The sequence below is a fragment of the Ambystoma mexicanum genome, chromosome 6p (genome assembly GCF_040938575.1).
Source record: "Ambystoma mexicanum isolate Mex_15411 chromosome 6p, UKY_AmexF1_1, whole genome shotgun sequence".
In the NCBI taxonomy this organism is placed as follows: Eukaryota; Metazoa; Chordata; class Amphibia; order Caudata; family Ambystomatidae; genus Ambystoma; species Ambystoma mexicanum.
Window position 1 is genome coordinate 163,729,355 of NC_090935.1, and position 24,561 is coordinate 163,753,915.

Sequence of the window (24,561 nt, forward strand, 5' to 3'; positions counted from 1 at the left end):
TTGCATTTTAAAAAGAGGGATTATATTTGCTGACAAATAGAAAAACCAATGCTATAGCACCAATATTCTCCTGTGGCACCCAGAACGCAAGCTCTCGCAATGATCTTTGGCCTAAAGTCTGTGGCTGAATGGCTCTAGCTAACCATGAAGACCCTTGTGTGCCGCTTCGAGGTCTACAAGGCTAGTTCGAGCAGCAGTGCACAAGTCCTTAACTTGGCACGGTTCGTTGGGACTCGCAAGGCACGCGACCTATAAAAAGACACCTCTTATGCACTACATACTGCCGTGGAGTCAAGCTGAAGTTTCTTGGCGCAGGTGTTGCCAAAAGTGGGGAACGGTTCTTGGATCAGCCTTCTACCCCGCCAGCTGCGCGTGTCACTCAAGTGGTCCTGCCGGCCTCGGAATATGTCTACTCAGATGTTGGGCCGATAATATCTGGCAGATTGTATGCAGGCATGTAATATTCAGTTACTCAACTCTCATTACTTCGGGAGACTTGTGCAGCTCTCTGACTGCAAAAGCCAGATGATTCTAGTTGCTGTGATTTACTGGTAGATTCACAACGACTTTTCAAATAGCAAACTAAGAATTGCCTTCGATAGATTACAGATTAAAACAAGAGTTTAGTATTTCAATAGGAGTAAATTCGCATTGACGGCGGCTATCCGTGTCTCACCTGCATTTTCAGAATTAGGGTGCCCGGCTATACCTTTCAGCAATGGATGATTCAAAACAAAAAAATCCCATTAAGTTGGGTAATAATGACGCGTTTATTAACAGTCAAGGGACAGGTCGCTTTATTCTGTGAATGCTAAATATACTTTTTTCTGAATGCAAACACACACAAGTCCTACTTTATGCTAAAAGTAAAACCGGACTCCATTTTAATCGAACATAAACACGTAGGCCAGCTGTAACTAGTGATGATTCACTGTGGTCGGCCTTCACCGCTGTTGTGAATTTGTTTGCTTCCGACCTCTAACATGGTAATTTGCAATTAAGCTTCTTTTATATAGCTGTAGCAGCACGTGTCTCACCCTGTTAAGATTTCTCAGGCCAGTGCTTCACACAGTGGGCTTTCCCAGCTAGTCAAAGATGCTACCGAACCCCATGCACCAGAGGCGTTGCTAGGGGGGGCTAAGGGGGCTATAGCCCCTGGTCTTTTGGTTGTAGCCCCAGATAGAATCTCAGGAGCTACAGCCAAAAGGCTAGCTAGCCCCCAGTCCCAACAGTTCGGACATCAGCGTAGCCCCGGGTCTTTTCCAGACCTAGCAACTCCCCTGCCATGCACTGTAATTGACAGCGGCTGTGGTGTCCCTCTAGCCACAGGGCTGGAAACTAAGCGGTGGCAGCTAAGATCGAAGAGACTATAGCGAGGGCAGTTAGAATGCACAAGCCCAGGAATCCTTGTCGTTTCCATGACTGAATGTCTTGTGGTGAGTCGGAAGAAGAAGTCCGACACGCTGTCCGGTCATTTGGTCGACAGACAAATGGTTGACACAATTTGGTCGAAAGACAAATGGTCGAATTTTTTTTTTATTTTGATATATATTTTTCAGGTGTTCGTTTAGGAAAAAAAGGGTTTTTAAGCAAAAAAAGGGGGTTTGGGGGACCCCCCCAAAAAAAAAATGTGAAAATACAAAAAAAAAAAAATCGACCATTTGTCTTTCGACCAAATTGCGTCGACCATTTGTCCTGTCGACCTTTTTTTTCGACCAAATGACCGGTAACCGTCAGACACGTTGAGGGCATTCTGTACTTGCTTTAATGAAAATTATAAGAAAAATGCCTATCTCTCCCTATTGCAATCCCCGGCCTATCGAAAGGAACTAAAGTTGTTCGTCAGATGTGACGGAGTCCGAAGTACATATTTCCACTGTCCACACTAACTCCATCTGACCCTACCGCTAAAGTAAATAGGCCAAGAGAATGTCTCTTCTTCCCCTGGTCTTTTCCTCTTCTTGGATACACTTTTTACATACAGCTTTTTTTTGGCTCACGTATTTCTACTCTTGGATAGTCTTTCTTATCACCTCTTGTAATTCTTTGAAATGACTCTTGGGTCTTGAGCTTTCCGTGGTTCTAGCTTTGAAGTACTTTTCCGTTCCAGCAGTTCCTCACACTCTTGTTATCACCTATATGTTCTTCACAGTATCTTTTCTCAGGCTTTCCTGAATTGCATTTGCCTTGATTCCCTTTTAGGCTTTGCTTGCCAGGGTTTCTCTCTGAGGATATCTGCTCTTTTATTTTGTTCACTGGCAAGCTTTATCTAGTCTTCTTGTTATGTTTTTCTGGGTTGTACTTTCTCCAGCCTTCCACTCTGCTGACATAGGGTGGTTGCCCTTTCTCACATGGTTTTAATTCCCAGTCTCTGTTGGCTCTCTACCAGTGTTTATTTACACACTTTTATAAATGGGTCACCTCCCTTGTAAACTACTGTTTTTTCATGCTATCTCGTCCTCAGGACTGGGACAAGTCTCTCTCTTCAAGTGACACCAGTCTTCCACGACCAGGTTATTTCCTTTCTCTGGTTTGTACAGTTCCAATCATTCAATTTTAGTTCCAATCATTCAATTTTATATTTTTGTTCTCGTCCTTGGGATGGAAAGAGTTTCTTCATGCACATCATGATTCCCTGGCAGCCTCCCACTGTTCCAGATTACTCCGGTGCCTTTTGATGTGCAGGGAAGTGGTGCAGGGCTTGGCTCACGCTCGGGTACTGCTTCTCTCTGTTCTCACTGCTCGGGTTCCCGTTCTCGGGTCCTCGTTGGGTGCTAGCCTTCCATAGATGAGGGTGAGGGGATACCGTTCAGGCTTCCTCTCTCGGTACTCTTGGTGCTGTTCCTCAGGTGTCCAGCCCACCAGTCTGCAAGTGTGGTCACACCACTACCAGGTACTTCTCCTCTTAGTTCATTCTCAAACTACTTATTTTGCATACGCCGGGTCTCTGGGATCTCACAATGTGTTTCGCTAGCTCTTCGAAATTAGCTGGGTCCGCGACTTGGATTGACTCCACCTTCACAATGCATGATGATGTCAGAGGGCGACCCCTACGCATAGCACTCTCCTTCTGCTCTGACAGTTAAGTACACGTCTCTGTTTAAACAGAGACATCTTCCCTTTTTCTTCAACATGTTTCTTTTCACATTGTCTTCAGTCAAGAATAAAGTTGCCACACTACTCTTCATAGAAGATAGTCCCGTATATGCAGCTTGGGAGAAGGGACAAATACCAGCAATTCGTTATATTCTATAGAAGCAACTTATCCTGTGAGACCCCATGGAAGGCCATGTGACATCTACTAGGCCTGGGTTTGACAACCCAGCAAAGAGAAAAATCTAGTCAAGTTTTCGGCAAACCCACAGTAAATATGTATGAGTCAAGTTCGCACATCATGATTTTCAGTTTAGACTATTTCCATGTTAGAGCAGGTTTTGTTCTGTTTAGCCTATCTGATAATGTAGAATGCAGCCTCTAACCACTATTAGCACCCTGGAAGAGGGTGCTGGCTAATCGGGATGCTCGGAACGCAGGCTGTATTGTCTGGTACACACCCGTGTTTTGAGCAGCCCAGATGCTTCTAGCCTGCACCCACTTTCCTTCCCTGCTCCCCCACACCGCTTAGCACCCGTTTAGTTTCCTATACTGGTGCTAAGAGTGTGTATTTAAGGAAAAAAAGAAACATACCATGCTGTGTGGCCTGGCGCTGTGCCGTGGTTTTCCCCGAGTCTTTTTTCAATGTCGATGACGTCACAGTCATCAACATAGAAAACAGACTCGGGAAACAACACAGCGCTGGGCCGCACAGCATGGTAAGTTAATTTAAATAAATAAAAAACACCATTAGCACACGCGTAGGGAACTACATGATATAAAACTCGACGGCAGGCTGACCTCCATCGGTAACGGTACCGCTACCTGCCTTAAGGAACCCATGCTTTACTCAGACCCTTTCGGTCCTCCCCCTCTGGTAATATCACCCAAATAGAAACCTGCATTCCATGCATCTCCTTAGTCCTTCCCACTCTGTCTAGCACTCTAGCCAGTCAGCACGTTTGGAATGGAGGTTCCACTAGCCTGTAAAAGGCTGCATTCCAAGCTTCCCTTTGTAAGAGGATTCAATTCAACACTACAGCTAAGTCAATGCCTAGTCTGGGATACTGAATGGAAACCCTTATTGATATATCTTTATGTCAAAGTTCATGAGTTCTGGATGACTACCCCTATATAACACCCCTCTCTTAGAATCCCCCTGACTCCACTGAGCCAAGAAGTAGTTCTGTTTTGCAAGTTTAAAAGGTTGATTTGAGAATGTAAACAATATATATATATATATCACACTTTATAATAAATTAATATCTGATAGTACACTTAGACATATGATGTTGATCAATAATGGGTAATCTGGCACTAGCACACTTCTTTACAATCAATGAGGAGTTAGTATAGGATGGATAAAGTAGCAAAAATACTTTTATGGTTTCAAGGGAAAAGCAATGAGGAACAAAATGCAGTACAGAAATACTTGATATGATTTTAGCAAATTGCAAATCGCGGCAAAATTCGCGAATGTGTGAATCGTGATTACGGCAAGAGTATAATGAGATTCTAAGCTTTCAGAGGAAAGTTAAACCAAGTTCCTAGCCCAAACGGTTCCAGAGATACAGACGATTAAATAAAGGTAGTTTTTCAGATTTAAAGTAAACTCAAAATGACAGGTGACAGCTTGCAGCTTCAGAATTGACAGGTGACACGATTTCTAGGAGGCTGTTCTACTTAGGTTAAAATAGTTTGGATTAGATTATTTTAACTAAGAGATTGGTTCTGCACAGTTCTGCTAGGTACTCACAATATAAATTTGAAATAGGCCTCGCCACAGATCTGGTCAGGTTTTGGACTGGACTCCGGTTCTGGTCTCGGCACTTCACAGTGATCTGGGTCAGCTCTCTGGTTCTGCTCACAGCGGTCTGGGTCACTCTGGATCTCTGGTCTGGTCTCTGGCAATTGTTCTTGGCAAAAGAATTCAAACAGCTCGCCCGGGTGTGGAATAGTTTGCAAATGATTTTAAGGTTGCTGAGGCCTGCTGAGAAGAGTTCTCAGTTTGTGGGTTTAGGCCCTTGCTTTAAGTTCTGAAGTAAAGCTCTGGTCTTTGGAGATTGATGGATTTGAAGTCTGGATCTCTGGATGTGAAGTCGTCGGTCAGCATGCTTCGCAGCAAATGGAATTGAATGTCTCTACCTGTCCCAGCAGTCTCTTTTTATGTGTTTTGAAAATGGGTGTGTGCCTGGGCCTAGCTAAGCCTGCCCCTCTCTACTTGTCATTGGCCCAATTCTCCCCTCTCCCATGATTAGGGGAAGGAAATGTGAGTCAGAGTGATGAAGTCTGTTTATGGGTCAGAGGATCCTCCCCTGGTCAGTTTGCCCACAAATCTATATTTGATTCAAATACATCCTTTCCAGATATACAATTTGTTGAAATTACATGTGCACATTATATATTCCTTATGGTCCATGCTTGTCCGCCTCTGATCTTCCTGCGGGCTTGCATTCAAAAATGACAATATTTTGCGCTTTTTAACTGGTTTTGCAATATCGGACATTTACCCAAATTCACACACATTTGTGCAAGAAGTATGGACATTAATTGATGAAGTGTCAGATTTTTAACATGCAGACATTTGGAGTGAGACCCTAATTTCCGCTAGCAACCCCCCAGAATACACCACAGGGTCCTAACGCATCTCAAAATGTTCAAAAATCACAAAAATAATGATATTACTTATATAATTCTGACAAGTCCGCACTTTGAGTTATCTATCTTTTTAAAATTATGCTCTGGTCAAAAAGGGGTGTGGTTTCCACTTCCCCCAAGCTCAGCTGCTAGCAGAGGCACTGCCCCTCCCAGTTTCCCCTAAGAGGAAGCCACTTTACGGCCCCCCAATATAACATTTGCCTGAGTCCAGGACAGGCCTTTGTTCAACTCCCTGTAGTACCCAGCTGCTCCACCCCTAATCTGATCAACAGGGCCATGTGACCTCAGGATGCAGCCAGGCCTGGCAGCCAGGCCCGGGAACACAGCTGTTGATCCAGTATCAACTCCTGTCGGGGGTAGTTGTCAGGCAGAATTCAGTTTCATTAGGCCAGGTTTCAGCTAAATGTCACTTTTTGTTCCCAGTTTAAATCACTTACAATTTTTACATATACATTAAATAATTACTTCCTTCAAGTCATTTCAGAATATAGTTTTACATTGTATCCACCTCTTAGCAAGTCTTTTCTTGGTCTGGTTTTGTTTCATTTGTTCAGTTTTACACAAAAGTCTGGTGGTTTTAAAACGCCGGCTTTCTGATAGTGGTGAGTACTGGTAATGCAACCATTTTTGGGATTAAGAAAATGAATTCCCCACAAGAAGGTTGTATCTTTGGAGTGGTCTCGTGCCAACTGCACAGTTCTCCTATTCTGGCGTGAATGTGGGCGGCGATAGCTCATCCCCACATCCATCCAGTCTATTGATTGATTTAGTTTGTTCTGGGATAGAATAATGGGCGGCGACAGCTCATCCCCACATCTACCCAGTCTATTGATTCAACATGGGTCAAAACCCATGACAAATCCCCCCCGCCCGACTGCGCTTTGATTCAAGTCGAGGGGAAGTCGGGTGCAAAGGAGGTTTTGAGCCCTTGCGCTGGTATGTCCCCATTATCTTCTTCCAATCCTGTAGGTGGCACAGTTCAGCATCTTTTCCTGCCTCCAGTCGATCAATCAGTTCTCCTTGCTGGTCCTGATGGGAGGATTGGCCGGTACCCTGGGCCACTTGGGTCTCTGCTCCCGGTCCCCGGTCGTCCTCCTTGGTCAGTCTCCAGTTTTCTTTCTCCTAGGACGACAAAGGAAAAGCGGCAATACCTATTCGTAGACATTTTTCCATCACTACTAATGGTGTAGCAGACATATACAGTTTATACTTTAACATACCTAACATTTTACTTTTGAGATACAAGTTATCATTCAAAGACAGTGGCTTACAAGAGTATAATATTTTAGAGACTATATGTGGGATATTTTAGGGTTGGAACTGAATTAATCTGGAACGGTCCCCTCTGGTATTGCAGAGGACTCCTCCAGTTGCTGAAAAGTGTGCCTGGGATGGCAACACTTTAGCTGGTTAATATGGACCCACTTGTCTTCCCCTTCCGCCAGACTGCCTTTGGGGATGCAGATCTTATAGGCTACAGGGGAGATCTTGTCTATAATTTCAAACGGTCCCTTCCATATAGGCAAGAATTTTCGCTGTTTGGCCTGGTTCCTTTGGAAATTCTATAGATATACCCGATCATGCACCTTATATTCCTTTCGGGTAGTTTTTAAATCATAGTGGGTCTTCATGCTCTCAGCTGATCTTTCTAGATTCCGCTGAGCATAGGCAAAAGCATGCTGAAGGTGTTTCCTTAAATTCTCCACATACTCATGAGTTGTGGAGGCATTTATCAACGTTTGCTCTTGGGTTCTGTAGAGCAAATGCTGGGGAAGCACCATCTTGCGGCCAGTCATCAACTCAAATGGTGACATTTTGGTTGCAGATGAAGGGGTAGATCTGATGGCCATTAGGACCAGAGGTAATAGGATATCCCAACTTGGCCCAGAGTCTGCCACAAACTTTTTTAAGATGCTCACAATGGTTCGGTTATATCTCTCCACTGCTCCAGAAGAAGCTGGCCTGTAAGCAATGTGTAGCTTCCTTTTAACCCCCAGTATCTCCCACATCTTTGTCATTACTTCACTGGTGAAGTGGCTACCCCTGTCTGACTATATCCTTTGAGGTAGACCAAAACGGGAAAAGATGTGGTTAATCATCAGGGCAGCTGCTGTTTCTGCCTTGCAGTTTGGGGCTGGGAGACATTCCACCCACTTGGTAAACAAGCATGTAACGGTCAACATGTACTTGTTTCCTCTAGACGAGCGGATTACAGGGACTACAAAGTCGATTTGCAAATCTGACCATGGCAGTGTCATCCCCCTCTTTTGGAGAGGTGCACGGTGCATGAGGGATGATGGCTGAAATTGTGCACACACAAGACACCCCTTCAAGTATTGGTCAAGGCCCTGCCCCATGTGTGGCCAGTATGCAACCTCTCTTAAGATTTCCAGTGTTTTGTGAAACCCCCTATGACCGGCGGTGGCCGCATCATGGGCGTGACTTAACATCAGGCTTCGAATGAGGTAGGAACCACCCACTGATCGTGGCCAGCTTTGGATTTCCTTACCAGCAAACCGTCTTGGATTCGGAACATTTTTGGACATTTCATCAACACTCTTAGGTCCTCTTTCCCAATGTAATCGGTATCCGTCAGGGGAAAGTTCTCAGGGTCCTCAAGGTATTGGTAAAACTTACCAATAATTGGATCCCCCTTCTGAGCTGTAATTAAATCAGCATCAGGGGTCTCCTTACTCCATTGTGCAGTTGAAAGATCATTGTGAGCATTTGTCTGGGACTTAGTGATAGCGGTGACCTGGATTTCCCCCAACAGGGACTCTATTTCGATTAGATCCCCTTGGATGGCCCCGGTTTTGGCCAGCTGATCAGCTAAGTCATTTCCAGTTTTGTCTGGTCCCTCTACTTTGGAATGACCCTTGATCTTCTTCCAGTAGATGGTCATCCCATTCGAGGTGACCAGATCATCAATGTTTTCGATTAACTTCCCATGTTTCAGGGGTTTGTTTTTAGCGCATAACATGCCTCTGGTTTTCCAGTTGACCAGGTGCTCCACGAACCCGTTCCGTACATAATCCGAATCTTTGATTATGACCAGTTTGTGGAGTTGATGCTGGACAGCAGTGAGGATGGCCTGATGCACAGCCATCAATTCTGCCACCTGACTACTTTGGGGACCAATTTTGTATCCAGCGGAGGGTTCTGGGAACTCCTTCACCCATGCATTCCCTACGCCAGCCACCAGTTCTTTCTCCCCGTCGCTGTCAACATGGTAAGAGCATCCATCCACATAGACAGTGGGCATTCCCTCACACTTGTCTTCTTCAAAGACTTTGTATGGGGAATTAAGGTATGCCTCCATGTTGTCCTTGATTTTTAGACTTTCGTCCTCGAGACAGTTTTCTCTGGCACAATCATGCAAGTCAGCCAGACCTTGCGCGAGGGGAATCTTCTTGTTTTGGCCATATCTGACCTCCACAGGAAAGCCTTGCATTGACAGAATCCAGGAAGTAATTCGGGAATTACTCACATTTCCGGCCCGGATTCTGTCACTTTGGAGATATTGCAGAGGCTGGTGTGGAGTCTCCACTATGATGTGTTCCCCCTGGATAAACGGGCGGTAATTCTTCAATGCCCACACAGTTGCCAGGAGTGCCTTCTCACAATCGTTGAATTTTTCCTCCACAGAGGATAAAGTTTTGCTCGCATAGGAGATTACTTTATTGACCTTGTCATGCTTTTGGTATAATACTGCCGTCAAGCACGTATTAGAGAACCTCGTCTCCAGGAAGAACTCCTTGTTTCTGACAGGGTAAGCTAGGCAAGGCGCTTGTGAGAGGCTTCTTTTGAGTTGTCTTACCGCCTCGGATTGTTCTGGACCCCATTCCCACTTGACCCCCCCTCAAGAGATGAATCAGGGGTCTAGTGATCTCTGCGTAGCCTTCAATGAACTTTCTGCTGTAATTAGTCAGTCCAAGGAGGCTCCTTAGTCCCCGCAGAGTTGTGGGTTCTTTCAGTTTCTGGAGTGCTTCCACTTTCTTTTCTTGGGGACAGAGACCCTGAGGAGTAATCTCATGCCCCAAGAAATTAACAAGGGTTCTACACCACTGTGCTTTCTGAAAGGAAAGTTTTGCTCCGGCGGCCCTCAACTGTGTCAGAACATAACGGATCTCCGCTATGTGTTCCTCCACAGATGAACCTTTGATGAGGACATCATCTACATAAGCCAGATTACCCCTCGCACCCAGGTCGGGCATGCCCTTATGTAGGAAAATGTTGAATTCATTGCCGGAGTTGAGGTATCCGAAGGGAGTCCGGGTCCATGTGTACTGCTGGCCCCCAAAGGTAAAAGCCAGTTTGTATTGGTCCTCCCTACTGACAGGCACGGTCCAGTATCCATTGGTCAGGTCTATTGCTGTGAATACCTGTGACCCCTGAATCTGGGCCAGCCCTTGGTCAATGTAGGGCAGAGGCCATCGGGAAGTATGGACCCGTTTGTTGAGCTCCCTAAGGTTGGCGCAGAGTCTCCACTGGCCGTTTGGCTTCAATATTCCCAGCACCGGATTATTGAAAGTGCTGTGGACTGGACGGATTATTCCCCGGGACTCTAGGTTCTTAATTATTTCAGTAAGGGACTCCATGGATGCGAGAGGCAAGCGATATTGCTTCACAAACACTGGAGTCATTCCAGGGTCCGTGGGAATTGTTGTGGTGTGGATGTCGGTGCGACCACAGTCATATGAGTCTACCGCAAAGAGATCTTGGAAATCCAAGAAAACTTTTGCTTCTGTTCCAGAGTCACACAGGCATCAGCTAGGTTGACTCTCTCTTCCACCATCTGCCTGAATCCTGGAAAGACTTCTGGTTTGGCTATCTCAGCGGCCTCCTCCAAGTGGGTGGAGAAGTCCCTGGTCAGAGTGCTGATTTGGACTGGAGGCTTCAGGTGGGAAAGGCGGCCCTCATGGACCTGGAAAATCACCTCATCCCTCCTGAAGTCACAAGTCACATCTTCCTTACCATAAGGGCAAGAAGTGTACACCAGAAGTCCCCCTGTCTGGTGTTGTTTTGTCACTGTCACTGTCAAAACAGTCCTTGGGGATTGGTCCTAACAGTTCATTTCCTAGATCAATGGAGAAATGTCGGTCATCAACCGCCATTCCAATAATGGTGCCTGCGGCTAGAGTAATACTCTTTAAGTCGCTGTTATCCACCTCTATTGGAATGGTGTCATGTTCTATGTTGACTAATGGAGTTGGGTTTACCCCCAACCCTTGCTGTTGGAGAGAAGCATTTAGATGTATATAAGCATCAGGGTTTTGCAATTTTTGTCCTCTTTTAACTTTCACTTCCAGGGAGAATTGTCGGGTCCTTTCTGGGATGGTGACTCCCTCTTTGATCTGAATTTCAACTGCATAAGGTAGCAATTGAGCTGACCTAAATGCTTTTTCTGGATCATCAAAGCCCATGGGATTATCCGCTAATCGGGACCAAGCTTTGAAGTTTATTAGGTCCAAACTAATGGCAAAGCGATTGAGAATGTCACTGCCTAAGTAAAAGGCGGCAGTGACGTCTCGCACGACCCAACAATTATGGACTATGCTCTTGTTGCCAATGGAGATTTTGAGCATACACCTGCTTGGCAGGAGATGTTTGGAATTAGGTGCTTCCAGGTCCATTTCCCATTTGTCTATCAGTTTGAATGTGGGAATGGCTGGATCTTTTGGGAGTTGGCGGAACAGGGCTTCGCTGATGAAGCTCTTACCGTTGTTCACGCACACTCGAGCGAGAACAGAGTCCTTCCCATCATTTAACTGGACAGGGATGAACAACTGCTCTCCAATTTGCTGAATATCAGCCAGGCTCTGAGCTGATTTCACATCTTTCTGGACTATAGGAGTGGGAGTTTCTGATTGTGGATTAGTAAAGAATTTCAGGGTGTATCCTTCCAGTGTGGAATACCACCTTAAACTGGAAGGAAGGTTGATTTTCAGAAATAGAGAGGACCCCCCATCACCAGTCTGTTGTCCTACTGCTATTACTGTCACGTCTGGAATTTGGTTGTTCTGGAAGTGAAATTCTACTTGGTCAGATTTTTGTTCAGCCATGTGGCAGGTGCCATTCAAACTAACATGGTTGACACTCTGTTTTAATTTTATTGGTCGGCTAGTCTGGGTCCAGAGGACCTTGTTTACGCAATCTATTAGGGGTGACAACCTTCTCAGGAGGTCATTCCCTAGTAAACAAGGGGTGCCCTCTGGAGTCACTACTATGACCGGGTGTTTCACCTTGTGTCGCCCAATTTTAATGTCCAAGTCTGCAGTCCCCTCAATGGGAATTTCCTTCCCGTCAAAGTTCTGCAGTTGTCCAGGAAGAGAGGTGAGAGGAATTCGGTAATTCTCCCCCCTTCCTACATTTAGTTCCTCAAAGGCCCTTTTGGACAGAAGGGTAGCTTGGGATCCAGTGTCCACCAGTGCCAAAAGTGTACCCTGCCCCTGTACTTGTACCGAGGCATAGTATCTTCCCTCCTTCTCCTCAAGGGGGCACAGATAATGCACATTTTTGGACAACTGGTGGGCTAACTTTCTGGTTTTGGACATTGCTAACAAAGAGATTTGGGCAGAATTCTGTGGAGAGCCTTGGGAATCTGAAAGAAAAAGTTGGCAACTGAAGATCACAGCCATTGTGGGTTCCCCTGGTTCCGGTTCTGGGCTGCCCCCCCCTTTTTGGAGGCAGTCACCAGGATGGGTTTGAACCAGGGGAATTTCGGTATTGTGGGTTCTGGGATGAGATGATGGGCGGCGGTAGCTCAGTCTCCACATCTCCCCAGTCTGAATTGGCGTCCCTTGGGACCCATTTTTCCTTGGGAGGAGTTCTCCCATCTCTAAAGGAGAAGATCCTTTCCCCAGGATCCTCTGAGGACCCCTTTCCCTTAAAATGGAAGATCTGTACCTCCTCCACAAACTGGGTCTGTTTGGGTACTTTGTTTCTCCTACCTCCTCTCTGTTCCTTGGGTGGCAGACTTTCAGGGGCAGGAGATTCTGTTTCCGGTTCCTGGTTTTCCAGGGGCTATTTACAAGTTGGGAAGGAAGCTTCCTCCAAGGCTTTACACCCCCCTTCCCCTTGTGCCTCCCCACTGGGAACCAGTGGGTTATCGGGGTGCTGCCCCCGTCATTGTTCTGGAGCACCAGGTCCAGAGTTTGGGGCATTCTGCGGTGGCATGCTCATCTGAGGGTTCTGTTGAGCCCTCAGTATGTGACCCAGATCCCGTGCCATATTTTGGACCTGGCGCTCAAGTTGTGAAACCCGCTCAGGCTGATACGGGGCTCTATTTTCTCCCCTGGCCTGATCCCGGGAAGGGTAACTATCTCTTCTCTGGTAGTACCCCTGGTTGGGAAGATATTGGTACCCCTCCACCCTTGGCCTCCCCTCTCGCGGATTAGGTTGTCTGGGCTCAGGGAATTGAGGAAAGAAGGATGGATGATTTTGGGGCGGGAAATTGAGTGGATACCTGGGGGAAAAGTTCTGCCCAGGATTTGGATAATTTCTGCCCTCCTGGGGGAAGTTAGGAGGGAAGTTCCCCGGGTCAGGTACTTGGCTGGATCCCCCCCCCCTTGGGCTGGAGGAGTCCACACATAACCCAGGATTGGTCGGTTTCCCTTGTAGCGGGGACTTACATAGTCAGGGGAGCGGGTGACCCCATTTGTGGGACTACCTCCTCGACTCCCTGTCTGTGACTGGCCCGAGGGCCTTCTGGGCTGTGAATTATTTGGTACAGGCAGGTTTTTAGGGCCCCCCATCTCCAAATCTAGAACGGGGGCAACCTTTACCTCTGCCACCTTGGCAGCAGCAGGGGTGCTGTTGGTTTTGGGGTTTTTCGGTGCATTTTTTTTATTTTCGATGGGCTTCTGCACCTCATAGATCCGGGTAGCCTGTTCAATGACCCAGTCTAAAGATCTTTTCTCATGAAAATCTCTCACGAACTGGGTCATTATGTATTTGGGTAAGGCATGGAAAAACGTATTGATAAATTCTCTGCTATCCGTGCGCACCCTTCTGGTGGTCTGCGCAAAAGCACGCTTTAATTCTTGCAAAAACTCTTGTGGGGCCTCATCCTCCCCACATTGCAAATTGTAGGCTGCCTTGCGAGCCTCTTGAGGATTTCTGTGCACAGAAAAATGTTTCAAGATGGCCGCCCTGTATGTGGACCACCTTGAATGGTTTTGATCCTCCAGCCCCGCAAAGAAACTAGAGTATTCTGGTGAGAAGGACCACTTTACATATTGAATACAGCTTTGGCTGTCCTTCAAATGGAAAGTCTCCATCATTTGCTCATAGAGCTCCAAGTGTTCCCAAACAGAATACTTGGCGTTCTTATGATAAGGCGTGATGACACTCCTTATTGCCTTTATTTGTTTCAATGGGTCCTTAAGCAAGGCCCTTTTTGCCTTATTGGCCTTTTTGGTTCGGGTAATCCTGGTCCATTCATCCTCCGACTCAGAAGCGCTGCTCCCAGAGGTGCCCGTCTGATTTTCCAGGTTTTCCCGGATTGTGCGAGCCTGGGAATGGCTGGCAGAATGTGGGGACCTGGTCTCCTGTGTCCTGTAATGCTCAGAGGAGTCTTCAGATCCCTCCTTGCTGCCAGGATTTGATGGGTACCACCCCCCACTGACCTAACTGGGCAGAGGTTTTCAGGATGCCCTTAATGGGCCTACTCTCCTGGGGTTCCCCACTAAATTGCACTGTGCTTGGGTGACCATACCCGGATGCCCGCCCATCCATTCCTGGGAGGTACTGGCCTATGAGCCCCATACTTCTAGCTGGATAGTAATCTGCCATCCCTGTGGCCCTGTGCTCATGTGCGCCAGGGGACATGGGGGTGGCAGAGTCCAGGGACTGGGAGAGATGAAGGCCTCTGGTACTAGGGCTCCTGAGGTTATGCTCAGGAGTTTCTCTTTCCCAGTGAACCTCCTCTCTATCCGCCCCTGCTTCCTGTTGCAATGCAAGAGCCTGCGCTTTCAGTTCCTCAGTTAAGGCCTTACTAGACTCTATCAGTCTCTCCTGCATCGCTAGCTGTTGCTGGAGCCTATCATTGTGCTGACAGAGAGCCTCATTTTCTCTCTGTGCCTCCTGATTGGTCCTGGACTACTGGGCCAGTCTCTGCTGCAGGAGGGTTACCTCCTGAGCTGTGTCCCTATTGGCCTGCTCATTTCTTGCCAGAGCATCCTCCACCCTCCTGGTGTGCTCTAACAAGTTCTGCTGTTCTTTTTGGAGGTCACGCAGTCCCTGGAGGGCCAGGTGATTTTCTTCCATTTTCCTTTTTAAATGGCAGACTTCCTGGCCTAAGGTATCCCTTTCCTGACTAAGAGCCTGCATCTGTGCCGCCAGGTCGTCCCTTTGCCTTTGGAAGGCACCAGCTTTCTGGCACTCCTGGTCAAACTCTGCCTGGGTATCCAGGTCTTTCAAAATCAGTTTATTGCTCTCTGCCTTCTCCCTATCTAAGTGGCTTTGCAGGGTGACTACCTGCTCGGCACATGCCCTATTGAAATCTAATTGTTGCTCCAGCTTTTTCTGGCTCTGCAGTAGGGAGTCCAAACCTTCTTGGTACTCCTTCTGCAAGGCCAGAAATCTGGTATCCTGGTCCGCCTTTTCCTGTTGCAGCACATCCATATCCTCCTTTATTTTAGTAATGTACTGTCTGCTGTCCTTTTCTGACTCCTGGCTCCTGAGCAGCCTCTGCTCAGAAGAGTCCAGATCAGATTGGGCCTTCTCTAACGCCATCTGTTGCCTATTTGCCAGATCTTGGCCTTCAGCGCATTTGTCCTGTATGGCTCCCATATATAGATACAAATATGCCGCTATCCTGGCAATCTTAGTGCTTATAGCTTATGTAAAAAGTGCTCTCTGGCTATTTTGATGTCTACCAGTGTCGTCATTCTGGAATTTGAGTTCCTTCCTGACTTACAGAAGTTTGTATTTTATTTTTGCAAAACAGACCGTTTCCTTAGAGCATTCCTTTGAGGAGTGCTTTACAGCGTAACACAGCATGGTGATCCGACCAGATGTATGTATCTTGTCAGTTAGCACACTGTATTAATCTGCACAAGTGATAGATCTAATCCGGAATCCCCGGCTACGAGCCCCCAATTTGTAAGAGGATTCAATTCAACACTACAGCTAAGTCAATGCCTAGTCTGGGATACTGAATGGAAACCCTTATTGATATATCTTTATGTCCAGTTCATGAGTTCTGGATGCCTACCCCTATATAACACCCCTCTCTTAGAATCCCCCTGACTCCACTGAGCCAAGAAGTAGTTATGTTTTGCAAGTTTAAAAGGTTTATTTGAGAATTTAAACAATATATATGTATATCACACTTTATAATAAATTAATATCTGATAGTACACTTAGACATATGATGTTGATCAACAATGGGTAATCTGGCACTAGCACACTTATTTACAATCAATGAGGAGTTAGTATAGGATGGATAAAGTAGCAAAAATACTTTTATGGTTTCAAGGGAAAAGCAATGAGGAACAAAATGCAGTACAGAATTACTTGATATGATTTTAGCAAAAGATAAGATAATCACTTTTTCTCTGGCAATTCACTCCCCTCCCCTATGCAATGTAAGAAATGGAAGGAGATGGAAAGAGGAGCACACAGTTCTCAGGAATGCAATCAAATACAATACGAAATTCAGTTCCCCCCCCAGCAAGCTTAGAGAAAACAGGTATGAGTTTTAAAACACAGGCCCAAGTGCTTTGAATGTGGTGGCAGTGAAGTGAGAAATATGCTGAAAATGCTTTTAATTCCCTTTAGGAGGTTCAGGGTGAGTGAGAGATACTTGGGATGAGCTCAGGCTCGCTTTAGTAATGATTCAGGGATGGTTAATAAGAGACAAACGAATTTTTAGCACAGGAAAGCAAAAAGCTGCTATCTTTTTACAGGTAAAGAAATCAGGCCAAATCGCAAATTGCGGCAAAATTCGCGAATGCGTGAATCGTGATTACGGCAAAAGTATAAGGAGTAGCAAGTCGGTTCTTGGTTCTTTGGAAAGCTGAGATTTCTAAGGAAAGTTAAACCAAGTTCCTAGCCCAAACGGTTCCAGAGATATGGACGATTAAATAAAGGTAGTTTTTCGGATTTAAAGTAAACTCAAAATGACAGGTGACAGCTTGCAGCTTCAGAATTGACAGGTGACACGATTTCTAGGAGGCTGTTCTACTTAGGTTAAAATAGTTTGGATTAGATTATTTTAACTAAGAGATTGGTTCTGCACAGTTCTGCTAGGTACTCACAATATAAATTTGAAATAGGCCTCGCCACGGATCTGGTCAGGTTTTGGACTGGACTCCGGTTCTGGTCTCGGCACTTCACAGTGATCTGGGTCAGCTCTCTGGTTCTGCTCACAGCGGTCTGGGTCACTCTGGATCTCTGGTCTGGTCTCTGGCAATTGTTCTTGGCAAAAGAATTCAAACAGCTCGCCCGGATGTGGAATAGTTCGCAAATGATTTTAAGGTTGCTGAGGCCTGCTGAGAAGAGTTCTCAGTTTGTGGGTTTAGGCCCTTGCTTTAAGTTCTGAAGTAAAGTTCTGGTCTTTGGAGATTGATGGATTTGAAGTCTGGATCTCTGGATGTGAAGTCGTCGGTCAGCATGCTCTGCAGCAAATGGAATTGAATGTCTCTACCTGTCCCAGCAGTCTCTTTTTATGTGTTTTGAAAATGGGTGTGTGCCTGGCCCTAGCTAAGCCTGCCCCTCTCCAGTTGTCATTGGCCCAATTCTCCCCTCTTCCATGATTGGGGGAAGGAAATGTGAGTCAGAGTGATGAAGTCTGTTTATGGGTCAGAGGATCCTCCCCTGGTCAGTTTGCCCACAAATCTATATTTGATTCAAATACATCCTTCCCAGATATACAATTTGTTGAAATTACATGTGCACATTATATATTCCTTATGGTCCATGCTTGTCCGCCTCTGATCTTCCTGGGGGCTTGCATTAAAAAATGACAACATTTTGCGCTTTTTAACTGGTTTTGCAATATCGGACATTTACCCAAATTCACACACATGTGCGCAAGGAGTATGGACATTAATTGATGAAGTGTCAGATTTTTAACATGCAGATATTTGGAGTGAGACCCTAATTTCCGCTAGCAACCCCCAGAATACACCACAGGGTCCTAACGCATCTCAAAATGTTCACAGAAAAATCACAAAACTAATGATATTACTTATATAATTCTGACAAGTCCGCACTTTGAGTTATCTATCTTTTTAAAATGATGCCCTGGTCAAAAAGGGGTGTGGCTTCCCATATCACAGGGTGGAATAACTGGTTTATCCACTTCCCCCAAGCTCAGCTGCTAGCAGAGGCACTGCCCCTCCCAGTTTTCCCTAAGGGGAAGCCACTTTACGGCCCCCCAATATAACATTTGCCTGAGTCCAGGACAGGCCTTTGTTCAACTCCCTGTAGTCCCCAGCTGCTCCACCCCTAATCTAATCAACAGGGCCATGTGACCTCAGGATGCAGCCAGGCCTGGCAGCCAGGCCTGGGAACACAGCTGTTGATCCAGTATCAACTCCTGTCGGGGGTAGTTGTCAGGCAGAATTCAGTTTCATTAAGCCAGGTTTCAGCTAAATGTCACTTTTTGTTCCCAGTTTAAATCACTTACAATTTTTACATATACATTAAATAATTACTTCCTTCAAGTCATTTCAGAATATAGTTTTACATTGTATCCACCTCTTAGCAAGTCTTTCCTTGGTATGGTTTTGTTTCATTTGTTCAGTTTTACACAAAAGTCTGGTGGTTTTAAAACGCCGGCTTTCTGATAGTGGTGAGTACTGGTAATGCAACCATTTTTGGGATTAAGAAAATGAATTCCCCACAAGAAAGTTGTATCTTTGGAGTGGTCTTGTGCCAACTGCGCAGTTCTCCTATTCTGGCGTGAATGTGGGCGGCGATAGCTCATCCCCACATCCATCCAGTCTATTGATTTAGTTTGTTCTGGGATAGAATAATGGGCAGCGACAGCTCATCCCCACATCTACCCAGTCTATTCACTTAACATGGGTCAAAACCCATGACACATTTATGATGGGTGCACAGTGCGTCTTGGGCATAGGGGCATGGGCACGCTGTGTTGCAGTATCCGCCAGGTGGGGCTGCCGTTTTCTCCCCCCCCCCATCAAGTTGTAATAGCTTTACAGCACTAACCATTGGGCTCTTTTGTGTGCTAAGTGACATTCATCATTCTTAGAAGCCATTGACTTCAGTTCAGGGCCAAAAACTTTGGTGGCGGTCACCTACCACGCAATAAAGCCCTCTACTGTTGGATCTAAATCTTCATTAGCCATATGGAAAACTCAATCAGATTTGACAATTTGGTGAATCCATAATCTAGCCCAAATAACTATTATCTGCAATGTCATACGCAATTATGTTTTTCCTACTGATATGTTGCTATAAGATGCAGCAGTTGGAGCCCACCCCTTACAGCAGGAGTTCCTGCTGCAGTTCGGGCCTGCATAATTAGTTGTGACGCTTGGACATGGATGTCAACGTCCTCTGAATTCTTGGATCTTCAAGTCCTCTTCAAGTGCTCTTTGGATCTCATTTGTTCAGTGTCAAACACACACTTGTAAACGCTCTTTTCCATTCAGACCCACAATAAAACACGAAAGAGGTGTGTTGGGCTTGATGTGGCCAATCTTAACAAGCAGAAAAAAGTGAGTTGTGTTACGACAGTTCACACTATCGATGAGACCTTAATGGAATACTGTGTCCAAATGGAGAAACGTCAACGGATTATCAAAATAGTGTATTATTTCAACTACAAGCTGGTGTTCAGGAATCACAACTCAGATCTCCAGGATCGAACTTAGTCACTGGCCAATATCTCAAAATGCAAACTGAAAATGGAGGGTAAAACTGGGGACCGGGTAAAAGGTGTGTTGTGAAGTATTTTTAGTAAAAGGATCCTACCAGACGGGCCTCACCTGCCAGCAAATCTTTTATCTTCCTAGGATAAGGAAACTGGCAAAGTTGGACTTATACACTGGGAAATACAAGAGTGAAACGCTTCTGCGGAGGGTGCCCTTCTATATGAAAATTACAATTCTAAAATGAAGTATAAAAAAAGAATTGCATTTCCCCAATCTAGTACTTGACTTTGCCAGAGCACCGGCATCAAGCAATCAATTTAGCCCGTCACTGGTGTAATGATGATGATAGGTTATTTATAACGCTCTTAATACCCAGAGGTTTCTAAGCGTGGACTCAGGGATCGAACCCGTGTTGCTCCATGTCGTGTTGCTCCGTGTTGTCTTGCTTCCAAAGTGAGCATGTTGCCCCTGAGCTATCCTCCCGAGACCACATGGATGCATTTCACTTGTATTATGGTCAACATATAATGGGATTTTACCCACAGTTCAATTTTCTATTGTTTTTATGATATATTACATGATAATTGTGTATCACCCCACTGAATTTGTTATAGATTCCAAGCGCTTTAGATTCTCTCGGAATCCCGCAGACTAGAGTGCATGATTTATGCTTCCAAGCATTGTATTCCTTCATGCTGGAAGCCCTACTCCTGATCATATGCCTCGATTGAGCTTTAGCAATAGCAAAACCTGTCAACAGTTGGCTTTGTTTTTCAGATGGGCTTGGGCTGAGTATTGCTAACCAAAAAGCTAGAACATTTTGCTTGGTGAATGTTCATGTTGGTTTTACCTTCGTCTGTATGACATTTGACTAATAAACCAACCGTTAAATCCTTGCGGGGATATTGACTAGTCTGTTGCTGGTGTTATTGACAACGTAAGGTCTCGACACCGAATGCAAACGTCACAGATCCTTTTTCTGCATGGCTCTCTATTTATCTCCTGCCTATGTGAAACAGAGGTGATTCATTGGCTCTCCGATTGATCACCCCATAATGCTGTGATTGCTTATGAACAGACTGCTGGTGTGCTGTTGGATCCATACATTTAAGGGTAAACGGAAACATGTATTTTATTTACTCGAATAGGCCGGATGAAACAAGGCTTAGTGCTATGCTCTTTTTTTTATGCAACAATAGGTTACATTCCACTATTTTGATCTATTTTACTGTCATTTGACTGGATTTACTGTACTTTTCAATCATTGAAATTCAAAATGCATGTCAAATGTGCCTTCACCATTCAAGAATGCCATTTTGGATTTCCATTGCTGCTAATTGATAGACGTTAGAGATAATGGGCCTCATTACGACCTCGGCGGTAGCCATGCCGCTATTGGCGGCATGGCTGCCGCCGAAATCGCGTCCGGGTTCCCAGAATGAGGAATTACCGGGCCATTCCGAGTTCAGAGGGCCCGGAAATTCCTCCCTCCAAGGATCCGGACCCGGACATTCCCCATTCCCATTTCAGCGCCCATAGGGCTGAATAGGAATGGGAGAGGGAGCAAACAACGGGCCGATTACAAGTGGCCCGTTGTTTGCTCCCTCTTCCCCTCGCGGGACCCGGTAAGCACGCCTAGTTTTGCCCAGGTGTGCTTACCGTGTCCCGCGAGGGGACCTCGTAATGTGGCGGAACAGGTTTAACGGGTCCGCATTATTTTGCGGCACCCGTTAACCCGTTCTGCCAGGGTCGTAATGAGGCCCAATGTGTTTAAGTGCCAATGTGAACTGCACTAAATAAAAATGGTGTACTTTTTCCACTAATGTTGTTAGTAATTCGAACCGTTAAAATATTGAAATATCTAGTATTGTCAGACGGCCGATCACTTGGACCTAGAATATCGTCACTAAAATTTGAATTTCTACTTATTTAACTAATCTGCAACCTCCTTCGTTGGAAGGACAAAGACCAAACTCTCCTAAAGGGGGAATATGAGTCCCTTTTTCTTTTTTTAAAAATTGTAAATCAAATAAAAAAACGAAAACGAATCTATATCCAGTTCAATTTAAGGTATCAATAAATCATTGTGCCTGTGTTTTGTGATCCTCTTGGTTAATGCACCTTCATCTCTGGTTTGTAAAAGGGTGTCTGTAAGAATTGCATTGAAAGCAAAGCCGAACTTTCTACAGTCCTAGTTGCCGGGGATTTTGAATTTTTTGATTTGCCTGATTGGTTGCACATCCCTTAAGTGCCAATTGAGCGGTCTACGTTTTTCATTCTAAACATGATCCTATGTCCCGACCCACTTCCCTCCATACTTGTGGGACAGGACCGGAACATGTTACAAAGAAGCATTTCTTACAGGTAAAAACCTAACGGGCGGCTGCATGTAAATGGACATGCATGCGTGGTTACCTCGCGCATGTCCACGTCCCCAACCGCCAGTCCTTTTCTCTGCATCTTACAGGGCGCCACCTGTGAGATGCCTGCCACGCTTGCCTGGCTGCACTTACTCAGAGCAATGCTCCCCTTGCACTTTTCCCATTCCCCTGCAATTTCCCATTCCCCTTGGACGATCTGAATGACACAAGGCCAAGTAAGATTGTTTGTCTTGTCCTCCCTCAGTATCGTCCCTAGTCTTGTCGCACCTAGAGAAACATGTGTACAGGAGTGTTATAAATAATATATATCATTTATAACACGTTGTTATATTATACCTCTGGGTTTTGCGCCCCATACCAAATAAATAAACAAACAAACCAACCTATAACCCAATCGACAAGCAGTTCCACATTTATTCTTGATACACTTTCTAAGTTAGTTTCGATTGTTTTTTGCCTCCAAGGGGGTTTCCCCACGTCAAACCTTCATTCCCTATGTTCTAGGACCATGGGGCCAGAATATTCCTGTCCTGACTCTTGTGTTCCTACTGCAACTCCCAACCGACTGTCTTTCAACTCATCATCTGCACTACTGGCAAGTGGATTTGTGTCCCTCTTCCCAGTCACCTGCAGACATTTGTACATAACAAAAATGTAATTCAACAACCTTTGTTTTCTAGAGCACCCCATTAGTTGACTCATTCCTTGCGTCTCACCGGACCGGAAGGGTTTCTCTGGATACCCTTGGTACGGACACTAGCTCCGAAGGTCTCCGTCGGCCTTACAGCAAGATATTCCCCTGAGGCCTTGCCTCAGCAGCCTACTACTGGCTCTTGCCTCGAGGTGCCTGGCATAGTTTGCAGAGCGCAAGTGTTCCGACCTTGGCTCTTCTCTTCACAGGATGACTGAGCTGTCAATACACCCTCCTGAGCACCTTTCTTGGCTGTCTTAGGGCTCTCCTGGTAGGCAATCCTACACGCGCAACGTTGTGTGTTAGGTATTGGCCACAAACCCCAGGACTCCCTCATGTAGCCAGTTTATCTCACAGAAAATCAATGTCAACCATGACAGAAGAACCTCCTGCAGTTTCTGTCCATTTCAGCGGCATTGCAAGATGAGGCATCAACACTGCTCAGCTGATTGGACTCTTGTTTTTGTGAAGGAACTTTTTAGGGCAACCAGACAACCTGTCTATCAATCTATGGGGGATTGGGCACGCCTGCAGGATGCATGTATGAGATTCCCCTCCACTCCCTATTTTGTTTTGACCAGATCATGAAACACCATCTTCATGCACCACATGTTTGTTGATTCAGGCGTGCTCAGGGCCCATTTGCTCATCCAGGTCTCCCCAAAAGAAAGTCTCTACTCTCAAACTACAAGCATTTAGTGAAGCCTGCTCCTATGCAGGTCATATTCTTAAGGTGGCCATCTTGGGAGTCACCGTCCCCACCGTCTCTTTCTCCCTTTGTGCTTCCACCTCATCCTGTTTCCACCCTGCCTCCCCCACAGTTGCGTCTTGTGATAAAACTGAGCAATGACATGGATGTTTCTGAAGCAAACCGCGTCGTGGAGATGGGTCAATGCAATGTGGGGCCTTCTCCAGGTGTGGAAAACCTTTGAATACAAGTGACCAAATCATAAAGTTGTTAAGCCACTCTTACAAGTCCTTTTCCCTCGCAGGGACATACTATTCTACACAGTAATTTCCAAACTGCGGGAGCCAACAGAAAGTTCCAAACTCTAATTTGAATGAGTCCTTTATCCTCTTCGCTACCCAAAGCTCACAAAACAAATATTCCAACTTTCAGCCAATAAATGAGTTCACAAAAGTCTAGAATATGTCCAACCTCAAGCTAGCCAAGCAAATGGGCCAATTCTCCTGGGAAGACTCTTCCAGGGCTTACTAATAGTTTGGACCTCTCTTTGGTCTTCCTGCTTTTCACTATGCCTTTGAAGACCTATCCCAGGTGTTGGGTTCTCTGGTTCCTTTTATCTGGCCCTTCCAAAAAGACATAACTGTGTTAAGGACTCCCCGTAGCTTTTTTTCAAGTTTGTTTTTGGGGTTCCTCCTTTGTCAGGGAATCTATGTACCTGTCTTACCTTTGAATCCGGTAACCGGGGCCGAAAAGAGACCTCTCAATCTACACAATAGTTGACCAATCCAATTCTATCTTGAGATCAATCCAGCTCTACCTTGAGAGCACCAAAGACATCCAGTCCTCTGAATCATCTCATCTAGTTTTTACCAAGAGTAGTGCTTTTTCAGGGCACAAAGCTGCCGAAGCAATTGTTGCCCGCTCTGTAGTTGATCGCATCCTGGAAAGCTATACTATCAGGAAACCTCTTCTAAGGCCTTCCCACGTGGTTAGTCAGGGATAAGGTGGCTTCAGTGACATTCCAAAGGCTTGACCTTCAAAGATACGTGTACAGAAGCTCCATGGGTCACTTCACATGCTTTCTGTAAGCACTGATCACTGTATACCTATACAGGGTGTACGCCTAGTTTGGCCAAACGATTCTTTGCACCATCTTATGGTGGCCATTCACGCTCTCATCATGCTGGTGTTTTATCTGTCTCC